This window comes from Anomalospiza imberbis, chromosome 13 (genome assembly GCF_031753505.1).
Source record: "Anomalospiza imberbis isolate Cuckoo-Finch-1a 21T00152 chromosome 13, ASM3175350v1, whole genome shotgun sequence".
In the NCBI taxonomy this organism is placed as follows: domain Eukaryota; kingdom Metazoa; phylum Chordata; class Aves; order Passeriformes; family Viduidae; genus Anomalospiza; species Anomalospiza imberbis.
This window is the reverse complement of record NC_089693.1, coordinates 7,909,042-7,922,383: the sequence shown is the minus strand read 5'-3', so window position 1 is coordinate 7,922,383 and position 13,342 is coordinate 7,909,042. Positions and strand designations below refer to the sequence as shown.

At 51.9% G+C, this 13,342-nt stretch overlaps 1 long non-coding RNA gene across 10 annotated transcripts in view; it reads right to left on the bottom strand.

Moving 5' to 3' along the window:
• Positions 1 to 410: 410 nt before the first annotated feature.
• The window catches only part of LOC137481819 (uncharacterized), a 46,488-nt gene continuing 33,556 nt past the window's right edge, over positions 411 to 13,342 (bottom strand). For all 10 annotated transcript variants that reach the window (XR_011003693.1, XR_011003695.1, XR_011003699.1 and 7 more), the window contains one exon: positions 411 to 1,058. This is a non-coding gene — a long non-coding RNA (uncharacterized lncRNA). The remainder of the gene's footprint in view (positions 1,059 to 13,342) is intronic.

The following is a 13,342-nucleotide window of genomic DNA, read 5'->3' as shown; positions in this document are numbered from 1 at the left end:
CGCACAATGCCGGCCTTGACCCATTGTTTGCTTTTTTCGGATTTCAGCTGGGAAAGCGGCCACCTCGCGCAGCCTGCCCCGAGCACGCCGGGAGCGGGGCACAATGGGGAACCCTGCTCTGCAGGCAGAAGGGCTCCAAATCATTTGAGAGACATATTCATTATATTCTTTCACGGGGGTCTGTTTGCATTGGGTTTAGCGGTTACTTCCCAGACGGGGTTCAGACCAAATAAAGATCATTGAGCGGCGAGGGATTCGCTCGGGCTTTCAGGGAAATGTGCCTGATGCGGGGCACGGCGCAGCCCGGCTCCTTGGCTCTCGGCTGCTCCCGCTTCCCTGTTGATTTGCCTGGGTTTATTTTGTACCCATTGCCTCCTCCGTCTTGAGACTGCACCAAATCACACGCTCACTTTTGCAAAAGAGAGAGTTTATTTTCAACAGTGCAAGGGGTTGGAAGGATTTGAATGGGAGAGAATTACAGGCAGTACATTTCTCTTACAGGAACAGAGAGGGTGCAGTACAACAGCAGCAGGGCTGCCTGGCCTGGAAAAGCTCATGGTCCTCTGGGCCCCAAGGACAGTGCCTTTGGGAAGGCTGCACTCCCACAGCTCCACAGACCCAGGGATCAAGAGCATCAAGGGCCGAGCTCTGCTCCATGAGCAAAGCCGGGGGCTAAAAGCTCCCTCCAAACTTCACACACCTGGTATTTCACCAGGTGAGTCAGTGACTGGCTCAGGTCTCTCTGCCTAAGCACTTTGGTCCTGCTCTGGGGTATTGAGAGCACTGAAGGCAACATACAGGAGTGATGTGGGATGATCCCTTGGCTCCCTGTATTGCCCTGGCTCCCTCCCCATGGCTGCACCGCTGTGTTTCAAAGTGATGCAGAAATCCACTGTGTTCACAAGACAAAGCTGTCTTCTCTCTGGGGCCAATGGAGAAGCAGGTTGGGACCCTCCTGGAGAAACTCAGAGAAGTCAGATGGCAAGTCCAGGCAGGTGGTAGCCAACTGGAAGAAGGAACTCACAAGCTTCAAAAATCCCTTGTCCACTAACTGGGATCTAGGAAGGAAAGAAAAAAAAATGGAGTGGTTATGATTTCTGTCAGAGAAATGGTCCAGCAGCACTTGGCTGAGAACAGACCAACTTGTCCCTGGTGGAGCAGAACTCCAATCCTCTTTCTGTCCCCACCACATGTTTCTCATGGCTCTGGACCCCTTTACCCTCTTCCTTACCAGGAAAACTGTAGTCCCCAAGATGCCAAGCTTCCCCTGCACCCTCCTCAATCCCCTACCTCTGCCTGCCCCGCACACCACCAGCCAGGGGAGGGCTCACGGCTTGTCCTTCCTCCCTAGGCTTTGGGGCATGGGATTACTCTGCATGTCAGAGCCACTAAAGGCACAGCCCTCTGATGTTTTAATCTTCGTGTTAACTTTCCCTGCCCTCGGCGCCCTTGCCTGACTGGAGAAAGTGATACCAAGCCACCGAGCTGGAGCCGAAGCTGTGACGCTCAGCCCAAGTCCCCTTCTCGGCTTTCCCCATGCCTCCCGTGGTTTGCCCCACACATCTCACACCTTGCAGCACGTTCTCCTCCCTTTTTCCTGATTTTTTTCATCTATTTCCTTTACACTTTATCCATGTTGAGTGTGTATTCCCTAGCTCCCCAAACCAGTCCCATCCTTTTCCTAACTTCCCTTTGCTTTGCCCATAAACTGTTACATTGGAAGGAGTAAAGACTAATATACCAAATCCTTGAGTACACTTGCAAAAGGAACCATCAGCTGGCTAATTTATTCTTTTTATTGCACCAAATTGTAATTTTATAAAATATTGCAAATTTTATAAAATATTTGCAAGCCCATTTTAAGAGATAAATCTTCTGTGTGGCTCTCTAATGAGCCGCCCTGGGAGTAGCTGGCATGTGATCTGCTGTAGGTCGCACCGCGACGTTCCCAGGCTGTGACTGGATGAACCACCGTAACTCTTTGAACTGTGCAAATACTCTACACTCTGGGGTCCAGGCTGCAATTTTCATGGGTATTTTTTCTCTCTCTTAAAAATAGATCTTCTGTAACCCCTTTATTGCAATATTCATAAAGCACTTGATGGAAATCCAAGGAAAATCCCTTCCCTTCTGCAACTTTGAAGCAAGCCTAAAACTTAAGAGAGGCAGAGGCCAAACCCACCCCATGTGCTTGGGTTTGGGGAAGGACCATGGCCTGTGTCTGTCTCTGGGTGCTAAGAGGACAGACCCCATACTGTATGTGTTTAGAGAGAGCCAAGCTGTGAAAAGCCAAGGCTCAGCACTTCTTTATCCTGTGTGAGATTAGGAGTCATCCCAAACGTTCCCCCAAGCCTGGAAAGGATGTTGAGGTTAGGAGAGATGAGATCAGAATGATGGTGGGTGTTTTCACAAGCCCAGGACTGGAGGAGGCAGCTGAACTCTTGTTCTCACCAGTGGAAAGGCTTTACCTGGCAGGTAAAGTCCCCTCTCCTGGGCAGGGACAGTCCCTGCTCTCTGCAGGGACAGGCTGAGCTTGCTTTGGCCTACAGAGGAGCTCCTCTGTAGTGTGACAGAGAATGCTCGTTGGTACCCGACATCAACCCAGCCTGGAAATCACCCACTGCCTGCCTGGTGGATTTGAAACTTCTGGCACTCAGTAACTGAGGGCAGGAGGAGCTGGACCACCCCAACTGATTCGACATAAGCTTCAGGAAAACTCAAATCTCCCGCATGCACTTTCTCTCTGGGCAGAGTTCAGCCTTGCACTGAGGGTACCTGCAAAAATAGGGCTTCACCAGGACCCAGTTCCAGCCCCAACACTGTCTTCCCTCCCAAAGGACCTGCACAGGGAAAACATCCCTCTGTGTGTGGATTTACTGTCCATCTTTTTTTTTTTTTTAAGCTGAATAAACAACTGAAATTATAGCTCAGCCTCTGCCCCAACACTTGCTCCTCTGCCTCCTTGTGCCCTTACAAAGCCAGCACTGAGGTTTATACGCTGATAAACTGTCCTGCCACAGCAATTCTGGGCAGTGGGAAGAGAAAAAAAAAACCCTCAAATAATGGTAAATGGATGCAGAACGCTCTGCCTAATCAGATTCCTGTCCCCTATTGAGGCCAGGAAGGAGGGACCCCGCTCCTCCCCTGCCCTCAGCCCAGCCTCCGCTTCACCGGCTCACACGGAGAAACTTTCTGGACAATTTAATCTCGACAGGGTGTTACTTAGAAAAACCTTTTTCACTGTCAAATTTTTTCCCCCCTCCCTTCCACCCCCCCCTTTTTTTTCTTCCCTCCCAGCCTTGATTGAATTTTGCAAGCCCCTGATATCTTTCTTTTTTGTAGGGATGCACGCTGCTTATGCAAATACCAGCCTTTCATACCAGCCTCCCTGGCTCAAGCCCTCCAACTTGAATGTGACCAAAAGCTGTGCTCTCCCCTGCTAACTCCTTAGCACAATTACACCTCCATTCTGCTCCAGGGGCCCGGGGAGGGGGAAAAAAAAATCATTTTAAACTAATAACACGTGCTGTTTGCTTTGGATAATTACAAGGGAGCTTCGGCTTCTAAGAGCTATGAAATATTCTGTTCAGCGGGGCGGGAGGGAGGCTCCGTGTTACGCCTACGCCGCGAGTTTTATCTCCTGACGGAGATGCTCGCGCGGCCTCTCGAGGCTCCCTCCATCTCGTGCTCATCCTCTGCACCTGGGCAAGCGTTTACATTTCCTACGGAGCAACTTCTCAGTGCTTTGGGCTACAGGAGAGAGGAGAAGGCGCCTGACATTTTCCTTATCTCAAGTTACAATTTCCTGCAAGCATCAAGATAATAAAACATCGGAGATGGGCAAGATGAGCGAAATGAATGCGGCGGCTGAGCCTCCCGCAGCAGCGCGGGAAGGGCCGGGGAGAAAGGACACCCGGGGGATGCGGCTGCTCCGCTGGCTCTCGTTTGCATCGTGGCCCTGACGTTATTGTCCTCCTGCCTTGTCTGCTGGGGAAGTTTATGTGGAGGGCTTTTGCTGGGGCGAGGAGGAGGAGGGGAGTTTTCCCCAAAAGCACCCAGGAATCTGTCAAAAGAGGGACAGAAAAGAGAAGAAGAAGAAGAAGAAGAAGGGAGACAGAGAGTGGGAACGTCAAGGACCCCTGACTAATGAATAGCAAGTTTGCCCTTGAACCTCCCTGGGCTTTGCCATTCCCAGGCTCCAAACAAGGGCTGATGCATGCTTGGGCCCAGCTGCAGGGGGACCGGGCTATGGTTCATCTCAGACACTTTGACAGCCCGGGCCTTTTCCCCACATAGCTCAGACTCGCCTAACTACTCCCCTGGCAACAGCTCAGTGCAGGAACCTGCGCTGAGGCCCTGCCTGCTGCATACAGAAGTATGAGGAGGAGGAGGGGAGCCGCTGGGAGAAATTAGCTAGAGACTGGCTTAACCCATCAAATGCTGGGCAAGCGTTGCCAGCCCCAGCACCCTTTGCTCAGCCCCAGCACCCTCCAGGCACCCCTGGGTGCTCACTGGCCAGTATCTGCAGTGGAGCTGGAGAGGGGCAGGGCTGGGTTAGATGTGCAGAATCGCTGTGTATCACAAATCCCACGACCTGCTGCTTCACCATGACCCAGTGCCTTGGACCTCATGAGTCGGAAGGTCCTCATGGTGCCAGGGATGTGGGAGGGAGCCAAAGTAGCCAGCTGGAAAAGGCCACCAGACACTGAGAGGAAAGGGCATGGCCTCTCCCCGGTGTGGTGGGACAGGACATCCCTCCCTGCCAGCCAAAATGAGGGCAGGGGCTGGATGAGAGGCACAAACTTGCCCTGGATGCTCTTTCTGCATTGCAGATCAAAGGCTGAGGACGAGCTGGCCTTAGGGGTCTGCACTGAATGGCTGGAGAGAACAGGCACAAGCACCCGGCGGCTCTAAAATGCGACCCAGAAACGTTCCCACATCCCAGCCCCATATAAATCAAGGGGGGGAAAAAGGGGGAGCTCCATCCCAGCCTCTGTTTTTACAGAGCATCTTTCATGTGCAGCCCCTGAGAGAGGGCTTTGCCGAGCTTGTTAAGGATGGCTCCTGCGCCAGGCAGAGAGGGGGACGCACCATATGGAGAGGAGAAAAAGAAAAGGGGACACTGAAAATGGAAAATTATGCAAAGCAGGAGGAGAGGCACTGGGGGAAAGGGGGGAGGGAGGCAGCAAGGAGGTGGGGGATGGGGAGACAGGAGGCTGGAAGGGAGCCCTGACTTGGGGAACACCATTAGCTGGCACTGGGGCTGCATGAGGAACAGAAGTTTCCTGTGACCAGGTGCAGGACAGCCCTTTGTACCCTTGGGTGCTGTCACTGGAGGGCAGTTCTCCAGCCTGGCCTTCCCTGAGATGGTCTGGGCTGTGCCAGGGCAATGCCCAGCTGGACTGTGGTGGGTGTATTCTCTTTCTGGAGCTGTGCTGCACTGGGAGACCCAGAAAAATGGGGTCTGTGGTGACCTACTTCAGAGGTGTCCTGAGGACCTCTGTTACTATAGCACTGAGGTTGCAAGCAAACATTATGGTCTTTTGGACAAGAGTTTTGCTTGTCATCAATCACAAAACCCAGATTCATGTAAGGAGGTGCCAGAGTATTCTAAGAAAAGGCTCTGACCAACAGCAATGATAGCAAGGGCCCAAACTGCCCTTGGGTCTCAGCTGCCCTTACAGGGAAGGTGGATGCTTGGGTGGGTGAAAGGAGAATACAAATTCAACTGCCAGAGCTCTTCCCTTCCCCTTGGACCCTGCAGAGTCCCAGTGCTGCAGGGTGAGCTGCAGGCCCAGTATGGCTCAGGGATGCTGTGCAGGCATTCCAGTCCAGGCTTGTGTTACTGCCCAGCTTGTGCTCAAACTCCAGCATTGGCCTAACGTGGTGTTTGGAAACATTACTTAGCTCTTCCCAACCCAGGTGTAGAGCTCCTTTTCCCTATCCTGGAAACACTGGCCACCTTTGGGGAAACACCCGTCTTGTCACTGTGACAGCTTCTTTTGCCCAAAGCCACTCTGTGCCCCAAACTTGTGGCACTCTGCTGGCTCACTGTCATGGGCCATGACCACCTTGCACATCCTCACCGGGTGCAAGCCCCCTTCTCCAGCCCATCTTCTACCCAGAAAAGAAAGCCACCCACACCCATGCTTGGTGCTGGCTGATCTGTGTCTCCTGCTTTGTCCCCTCCGTGTCATTCCCATCTCCCCATTCAGTGGCTTTTGTTCAGAGCAGCCAGTGTTTTTCCTTCACTCTCCTCAGCACTGCTCGACACCCAGGAACACAAACTGCTCCTGGCTCCCACCTCTCATCGCTCTTGGCCCTGTCACAGCCTTTGATCTCACACCCTTATCTACCACACTGCTCCCTTTTCTAGCTCCTTCTGTTAGTTCCATCAGGAAACCTTCCCTTGCTGCATCCCAAATGGCTCTCCCCATTAAACCCATCTACTGTGCTTCCCTCCATTTACCGTTGGTTAATTTACCATCAGCCCTATGCCCCTAAACCCTCATTTCAGGCAGGTGTGGGGAAGATTCTTTTGAAGCCAGTGCACAAGAGGGGCTGGTGCAGAGACAGACGTGGGCCTGTGCCTGCAGAGATGGGCACACTTGCCCTGGCATACACGTGTTCCTGCCTGCACATGCCAACACCTACATGTTCCTGCCCACGCTCCCGCTGCCACATCCAGGGCTGTGAGATTTCAAGGGGAGCTCCTGTTCTCCAATGGGGCACAGGCATTATCTGCACAGCACGACTGCAGGTTGGGATTTGGGCTGCTTGGTTTTTACAGCCACTAGACTAAAAAGAAGCTGTACCCCTTTAGTTTCTTCAAGAGCCATGCCCTGGAGTAAGGCTACATGTGTTGGCCAGATCCTCAGTAAAGCCCTGGAATAAGCTGTAGGCACTGAAGAGGATTCATCTCAGCAGCATACAAAGAAAAATAGCAAAAAATAAAGTTCATGGGGGCACATGAAAAACAGAGCTTCCACCCACAGAGCAGCTGTGTGGGGCTCCAGAGACAGGCAGGCAACGTGAGAGATGTTTCAGAGCTTGCTCTCAAAATTATACATTTGCAACCGCTTGCCTTCTTCAACCACTGGGGGTACACTGAGCTACCTGCCCTGCAGAGACACATTTCAACCTTCAGGCACAGGACTTTGTCCTGGGCTGCTTTAAGGCTGGCTGGCCCTTGTGGCAGCATGATGCAAAAATGAGATGTTCCTTTGTGGGAGAGGAAGAAGAGGGATGTACTCTATCCCTTGGTGTTCTGACACAGGCAAGGAACTGCCCATCCATGAACAAACCCAGGCAGAGGGGCAGTTTGGTGCTCTCACTGCAAATTCCCACCCACTAGGAATGGGTGGTGTGGGGAGAGCAGATGGAATTCAGGGTGTCCTTTGGATCAGGCTGGCCTCAGCTGCAGTGCTGGAAGCTGAACCGGTTCCAGGGAGGATATGGCAAGAACAGTGAGTCCTGCCCAAGTGACGGTCCAGAGCGCTGGCACTTCGTCCTGATTCAACCTCGCCCTAGATTCCTGCCCTTGGCTCACTTCCAGGTTTCTTTCTCCTTGACCCATCTTCATCAAAAGAAGCGCTGTTACGAGTCTCTGCTCTGAGTTTCTAGTCTACAAATAGAAGCAAAGCAGCACCTGCTCCAGAGCTGAACATTTCCACTAAACCCTATTTTGATGCCTGTCCCGGCCAACGAAATCTTTTGGGACCGTGTCACTTGTATGAGATGTTAAATATTTCAACCTCCAGCAATACAAGACACTGATACGATACTGAACTACACAATTGCTATATGTCTCTGCACTTCCACCTTGGCTGCAGAGATGCCCCACAAGGGCTCATCTCCAGCAAATATTTCTCTGAACAGGGACAGGGAGTTGGCTGCCTTGAGTGCTGGGGCCGATGTGTTTATTGGGCAGCAAAGCTGGCCCTGCCATCTCTCCCGGGGAAGCTGTGCCATGGGAGCTGCTAAAACAGCATTTCATTTCCAAACAGGGCCCCAGAGACCTCTTGTGTGAAGGATTCAACAGAGCGAGGCGGGGTAGAGCAGAACAAGGAGACACAACCCCAGGCTAAAACCAAGGCAGACCCCAGGTTTGATGGACCTTATTGCTCTGCACCAGGGTTCAGGCTGGCCTGTCCCCTTGAATCAGTGCCAATCTCTCCTGGGCCACCACTGACGGGGAAACGGCGAATTGGGATTCTTTTTCACCTCCTTCTTCCCCCATTTTCCCTCCCCTAACTCCTTTTCCGCATCATAAGCAAAGTCCTAATAAAGCTCCCATCCCCACTGCCAGCCCTGCACCATGCTCCCAGCAGAAAAGAGATGCAAAGCCACGCTTGGAATCTGATTCCCCGGCTTTAAACGCTGCTCTGCCAGCAAAGTGCGACTTGAAAGCTCCCCTGTCACAGTTACAAAGCTCCGAACAGCCCTTCCTCGGATAATCACGCTTATCTCCAGATTAAGAAAGAGAGACCTGCAGCTGAGGCTGGTCACATGGGCTGGGATGTGGGCAAATCTCTTTTAAACAATCCCCATATAGCTGTGACCTCCACCGCAGCCCAAATACACCGTCCCTCGGTCCCACTCGAAAACCAGCTCTGGAGACATGACAGAGCATGTGAGAGGAGACTGGGCTGGGGATGGCGGGGAGGAGGGAAACCACGGGGGAGGAGTGAGAAAGCAACGGAGGAGAGGAGGGTGAGAAAGACGGAAGAAGAAATAAGTAAAGGGAGGATGTGGGAGAGGAATAGGATGTGGTGGAGAGGGAGGAAAAGTGCATGAATGGAGGGGGAGGATGATGAAGGACAGGGAGGTCTCTGCTACTCTTCCTGTTGGGGATTAGTTGTCCCTGCACTGTCCTCAGTTTAACTCTTCCCACTCTGTCCCCGACTGGCAGCCTAGCCTGATTACGTGACTCCAGCTGTGCCAAGCAGCCTTGGCAGGGAGAGCACGTTACCTACTTTGCTGCCACGGATTCATTAAGAGGCTTTGCTTGTGTGGGAATAGTCATCCCAACGGGGAAAGGGAAAAAAACCCCTTCTGCAGATCAACCTGGCGAGGAGCTCTGACAAAGCGGTTTCTACAGCCCTGCCCAGAGTTTGGGAGCCAAATAAAGAGAGATAGGGATGTGCACACAAGAGAGGAAGGCACAGGGGTGGGAGGTCAGCTGGAAGGGGTCCTTAGCATGGCCACTGCCCAGAGACGGGGTACCAGACAGGGAGGGAACTGCAAGCCCTTTGCAGGATGCTGGTGCCTGGTTCTTCTTTGTGATTAAAGGCCACCTTGCATCTGGGTCAGGCATGGATGACACATTCACCCTCTGCGTAAATGAAAGGTCTGAGCAACCGCAGAGAGACTTTTTCCAACAGCAGGTTCCCCTCTTGCATCCATGTGGGATTAACACAATTACTTTGCAATGGAGGAGCCCACACAGCTCTGAAATGGGCACAGAGTGCTGGGGCTGCACCTCTCTGAGGAAGCCCACTTTCTGCTGGCACTGATTGGGGTTTCCAGCCACGGCCACCGGCTGCAGCCCGCCGGAGGGACGGCAGTGCTGCCTCTCCAGCTGCTCATTATTCACCCTGCGCAATTAGGCACCGCTGATAAGTCACACGAAATTGCCTTTGTTCTCCAACTGGAAGACCTGCATTTCATGGGAATCCCTTTTTTCCTGCACATTACTGATGAGCTGCCCACTGCACCTACTGCTGGAGTGGCAGTGAGGATTTTGGGGCACTCTTTGGGCTGGCCCCCATAGACATCCTGTGCAGGTCGATGGGGAGGTGTAGCCTGGCCCTGCCTGGACTTCTCTGAGCACAAAGGAAGGCTGCTGCTCCCGCAGCTCACCAGGGACTTGTCAGCTCTCCTCCAGGCAGGTGGCTTTGTTGCTTCCTGGCTATTCTACCACCTCTCCGGATCACTTCCCAGCTTCCCTCCCAGTAGCAGAGGAAAACCCAGTACAGCTGCAAAGTCAGTGGGGGAAGAGGTGTCAGCCCTACCCAACCCAAACCCCCAACAGCCACCTTACCTTGTCCATGACCTTCCCCTTCCTCCCCAGCCAGCCATCAGGAGTAAACCCCATACTCTGCTGCTTGGACCAAGCATCTCCCACCCAGGCTGCCTGCAGGGCCAGCCCTGCTCCATCGTGTATCAGCTCCCGCTCTTCATTCGTTCACTGTACCAGAACCCAAGAATGGAAAAGAAGGCAAAGCAAACTGGAGCCGACATGAAGCTGGATGCTACCAAGCTCCACAGGAGGCAAGCTGTGCTCCAGTAAACTTCCCAAAATTACCTCTGCTTCAGAGCAGCCTTGTGCCATATAAGTCCCTGCTCTTTCAGCATCTGGCAGCTGCTCAGATGGGACCACAGGGAGAAAAGACATCTTGGCCCATTCAAGAGTTTCTTCCCATTCTGCTCAAGAAATGTATGTGGGCTCTTAAGTCTTGTTGATTTAAGAGAAAGGAAGCAAAATTAATTTAGACAGGAAATTAATTAGATGTGAACTGATGTTTACATCCTTACACATACAATGAATTCTTGTGTGAACCTACAGAATGCAGATAGATGGATGAAAGATAACAGCAGTCTAGGAATGATATTATGTGCTGGTCCATACGCTGGGGATGTAGAAAGACTTTTCTCTGCATTGCTAATTAATAACTCTATCCTGAGCAAATGTTGATAAATCCTTTATAGAGCATGTTATCTCTGTCTCTCCAACTCCTGTTCTGCATTTCTATTTGCCTGTTTCCACTGCTCCACCCCTGGCACCCACACGCTTCACTTCCCTCCCATATTTTGTAACTGGTAGCAGATTTGACTCCCTTTCTGGAGAAAGAGGCAGAGGTTTTGTTACTGGGGCTTTGTGTGAGTGATTGCATGTGTATGTGTGTATACAAAGATGGATACAAATCCATTGGAAATAAACACCTTTTAAGGGGCTTGAGAGAAAGACACACAGGGCAGAGGAGAAGAAAGAGCCTACAGACCCTCAGCCAGACAATCAGCCAAGATGAAGAGAAAGACCCAGTGAACCAAAAAAAGCCTCAGTTCTCTTTTAAACTCTCCATGATTTGCAACGAAAGCAGCAGATCCCATCGCTGGGAAGCCGAGCTCTGACGATGTAACCCTCACCCCTTCTCCCAGCCCCGCACAGCTCAATTACCCCAGGCTGCCAGGCTGCACTGAGCACACCCCCACCACCCCGCATCTCCCCCGCCGCCGAGACAGCTTTCACCAATGGAAGGAGTACAAATATATTCATTGGCACCTTATCAGACATGCATGCAAAACTAATTAACATGGGGAGACATGCAAGCTGCCACCCAGCCACAAATACACACCCACGAGCATGCACACACACACGCACGCATGCACAAGGCAACCCTTGTCTAGGGGGGACATTCAAAAGGCTTTGTCACTAATTTAGGCATCTGTCTCAGTCTGGTCTGGTCCTCCTGGCTAGGCTGGAGTTGTGGTTTTTTTCCCACTCTGTTTGACAATGCTGGGAACATGCCCGGAGACCCCTCATTCAAATCACCCCTTGACAATGGTCTCATTGTGTGAGCATATAGAAAAGGGAAAGGATGGGGGAGAAGATGTGGAAGGGGGGTAAGGAATTAAAATGTGAACCCAAGGAAGTGTTTACTAACACAAGCCTCGCAGCTGCCCCGTCTCTCCTCCACCCCCTTCTTCCGCCCCCGGCCGTTCCAATGGCCCTGCTTGTCCCCAGTTCCAAGCGGGCAGCAGGATGTCGGGACAGTGGAGTGGGAGCAGGGCTGCACAGAGGTGCACAGAGAGCAGGCAGACCGAAGGGACGAAGCCTCAGGGCAAGTCTTTGGCAGCAGGGGGGCAGGTACAGGTTAGAGAAGATAGAGTCAGAGATGCCTTGGAGAGGATTAGGGACTTAAAATGTCCTGGGAAGGACATCTTCATGGAGGAGCAAGAGATTTATTGGTATAACCACTCCAAGGCTTTTTCTGGCAGGAACAAAAAGTGCTTAAACCTGGACTCGTGGATTTAGAGCAAGTGAGCAGCCTCGCTGCATGGTTTGAACTGCTCTCTTTGGTGCTGCAGCCAGACACGCTACAGCACGAGAAGAAAGGGGGGGAGCAGCAGGGTGTTGGAGCTGGGGGCTCAGAGGATGGACCAGACCAGACTCCCTTCAGGACCCCACTCTCTGCCTATTGCTGGTTATTAAATACCAGGAGAGAAAAAAAATAGGGGAAAATGTCCCAATGCCCTGAGCACCCCCAGGCACGCCTGGGGAAGGAAATAGTGAAGGTGCAGATGGGGGGTGTTTGCCCCCAGCCCCACCGCGCTTGGCTGGCCTTGGCAGGCTCCGTTCAGCTGGAAATGCCCAAGAGCCAGCAGAGCAAAGGGAATGGGAGCTGGGGAGGGGGAGAAGATGATGACAGCGTTTTCCATATATGCAAATGCATCCACACAAGATACCCAGAGGGAGACAAAACAAAGAGACCTCAAAGAGGCTGGCTCTGAGACCCGCACAAAGCCAGATACCTCCGCACTCCTACGGTGTTTGCACGTGAGGACCTGTGCAATGCAAGATGCAATGTTGCCCAGAGGTTCCCCCCAATCTAAGTAGATATCAGCCTAAAGAAAGCCTGGCGGAGGAGCCCAGTGAAAGCTGCAAAGACAAATGCCACAATCCCACATCCTCCTACACAAACAGGTGCACCTTAGGAGTACAAAACTATTCCTGTCCTTTAGCTTAGTCAGAGAAGAGAAAAGCTGTGATGCAAACCCACATGAGCCCTGCCTTGGTGGGCAGAGGTAGCTCTGCTCCTCCGACATTGCTCCTGCAGTCAGATCCACCCCCTAGACCTTTGTGTGATTTCCATAAGAGGAAAGCTAGGAAATTCCTGGACATTACTAAACAAGGCTGGGCAAAATGTCACACGGAAACCAAAGAATGTACATGAGGCAAAACCAAAAGTCACCTGTGCAAACATTTCTGCTTAAAAAAGAGGAATTACTGCAAGGTAAGCAAATCTGTGCTTTTTATCCAAACAAGTGGTTGTGAGCAGTTTTATTGCCACATTCCTGTGCCCCAATACACAGGGATAAGTACTCGACACACAGTGACATGCAGGGACTCGGGGACAGAGCTGTTGTTTTAATAGGGCAATGAAGACAGCGAATGAAATAAAACCCTACAGAGATCAGCTTGCAGAACTCAAGGCTGAGAAAATCTATTTGATGGTTAAAGGAAACAAGGACACTCATGATTCTGCTCTCATTTCCATGCTGTAAATTTGGGCAGCTTTTGCTGAACGCAATTAAATCCTCACTAAGGATTTAACCTGGT